Below are 3,044 nucleotides of genomic sequence, written 5' to 3'. Positions count from 1 at the left end.
AGGCTTAGGAAATGAGGACCCGAACCAATTCTGGTTAGTAGTGAAGGTTGTATGAGAATTTCAAGGTGTTACAGATGACCATATAAAGAAAGCAACATTGGTTAGCACCCTGCAGAATCGCGCACTGACTTGTTATATTAAGTACTCCGAAGATAACCCGAATGCAAGAGTAGTGGACATTGAAGCAGCACTGAATAGGGAATTTGGCAGGCCTAAATCTGAAGCACAAATGATTATTGGATTCAAAGAGATCACGATTCTACCAAGAGAGATGCCTTGGGAGTTAGATCAAAGGATAAAATTTATGATTTACGAAGCAAACATGAATATGACGGATGGACAACATCGTGAGTGGTTTGTAGCTTCACTACTACCACACTTGAGGAGTGCACTATCACAGTAGAAGATAATGACTTAGGCAGAAGCCTTGGAGATTGCCATGAGACTGCATGAGACCCCAATGCAAGATCCTAATCTAGGAGTTCAATAGATCCACGGGCAGCTGAAGAATTTGTGCCTTAAGATGCAAAGCTTGAAGCAAGATAGGACGGTTCGACCAGAAGTGCGTGAAGAAGTGTGGTGCGTGAAATGCAAGAGCCAGGGTCATGACAAAGACCACTGCCCGGTCTTTACGAATTACCTTGCAGGAGGAGGATCGATGCCTCTAAGGCCAAAATCTCAAGCAGGACCTAGTGCGGCACTTGCTTTGTGGTGTGCTATCTGTCAAGTAGCTGGAAAGCATGCTGCAGATAACTGCCACTTGTTACAGAAGTATACACAAACTCTGCAATAGTTGTTCTGCAAATTTTGTAGGTCGGTGGGACATGACGAGCATACTTGCAGAAGCTATGAATTGATGATGGATAGAACACCCACCTATAGGGTTTAGGCCGAAACACGGTCCCTTTATCAGAATGTAGGAATGGCGTGGACAGGATTTCAAGGGTCCAGACGAGGCCGAGCCAGAGGAGGACTTGGTAGAGGTCATGAATAGTTGATTTGCTACAACTGCAGAGGACCAGGACACTATGCCCATGATTGCACTAATCCAACATGCCCGTCATGCAAGTATTGCACATTATTTTATCATGAGACAAAAGATTGTCCTATGTTGATAGCTAGGATACGTGACAAAGGAGCGCTACCACCTCCCCCGACTCAGAACCCACATATGATGAGGTCTAAGCTGCACAAGGAAGATCCGAACGTAAATATAGTGCTCCAAAGTGGAATCACGACGGGAGATGGCAAAGGGAAACAACCAGAAGATAGTACCTGGGTTTGCAAAGCCCCGGTGAAGGAGGCTGAGTTCAATTTGGAGCATGCTCGGGAAACCTTCATGGAAGTTAAGAAGAGCTTCACTGAGGCCTCCATGTCAAGAAGCAAAGATAAGCTTGAGCTAGAGATGGATCCCTCCATGCTCACAACTTTTCTGGAAACTTGTATGAAGTTACTGCGTGACAATAAGGTTGTGAAAGGGTTACAGGAACTCATCAATAGATGTGCTGGGACCATGCCAGGAGAACCGCACGTAGTTTGGAAGATTGAAAAACATAAAACGAGGACAGGGCATGAAATGAGACTCATCGCATAGATTGGAGAATACGAGATGGTTCAAGTCATTCTGGATTTGGGATCAGATGTGAATGTTCTACTGAAGTAGACATGGGAGCGAATGGCGAGATCCATGCTGCAATGGTCTCCGATTCAGCTGAGAATGGCGAACCAACAGAAAATCATACCCATGGCCCGATTGCAGGGAGTAACTGTGGATATTGAGGGAGCGAGCACACTGGAATATTTTGAAGTAATATAGATTGTTGAGGATAGCAATCCCTACCCCGCACTCCTAGGAATTGACTAGGCCACTGATATGAACGTGGTAATCAATTTGAAGAAGAGAAAGATGACCTTTGAGAAGAAGTCAATGCGCATAATAATACCCTTGGATCTAGTTGAAGGATCGTGCTATATGGAACCAGTGCGCAACTATGAAAGTGATGATAACCTGGACTGCATCTACAAGATAACAATGTGAGACCAAGATTGGGTGAATCCCACTATGGATGGGCGGATTACATGGGAGCGCGAGTGCACCTGCACTTCGGGATATGATGAAGAAGTGGAACGATGACAAAATCGGTTACATGAAGTAACTATGTTGAATTGCAATATGATGACCCGGTCCCTGCGCTACGTGTTAAAAGAAGTAAGAGACCTACCTACTTATGATGGTCTAAATGAGGTAGATACCTTCTTGGATTCATTTGAAAGGGGGGTGCCGAAAAAGAAACGTTTCCAGGCCTTGGACTAGGTGCTGCGTGCTACACCTGTAAGATGGTGGGGTACGCACAAAGGAAGCTTTGATGATTGGCGCGAATGTAGGAGAATGATGTGAGTAAGATTTGGGAAGCCTAAGATGTAACTGACAGATAAGTATGATGGGCAGAATGATTCATGCACATGGATGCAGACCTATGACGAAAAGCCCCAACCTAAGTAGATGCACATGTACTCCGCGCTAAAATACCTGGTCAATAAGCATGTGTTGGTGGGGGGGGGGGGGGGGGGATTTGCAGATGGCTCTTAATGTTGGGAGGACATTATGCAGGAAGAGCAACCGCGTAGAAGATTCTACACGTAGGGTTGTGGTGGTCAACCCTTCATCAGAATTCAAAAGAATATTACAAGGCGTGTGATGTATGTCAACGGACAGGAAGGTCATCGTGAATGGATGAAATGCCTTTGAATCCACAAATGGCGTTGCAACCTTTCGAAAAATGGGCAATAGATTTTGTAGGACCCATTAAACCTCAAGGAAAGACAGGCGTGAGGTATATTATCACTACGATGGAGTATTTGACTCGTTGGGTAGAAGCGCAGCTGGTGAAGGATTGCACAGGCACGATTGCCATGAATTTTCTATTTGAACATGTACTAATGCGATTTGGATGCTCAAAGATCTTGATGAGAGATCATGATACACACTCCCTGAATGAGACGATCAACGTGCTAACAGAAGAATTTTAGGTGTATCATCAAAA

The sequence above is a fragment of the Pinus tabuliformis genome, chromosome 8, assembly GCF_031772625.1.
Source record: "Pinus tabuliformis cultivar Carrire ecotype Pingquan chromosome 8, CPIR1, whole genome shotgun sequence".
Classification (NCBI taxonomy): domain Eukaryota; kingdom Viridiplantae; phylum Streptophyta; class Pinopsida; order Pinales; family Pinaceae; genus Pinus; species Pinus tabuliformis.
This window is presented reverse-complemented; position numbering follows the sequence as displayed.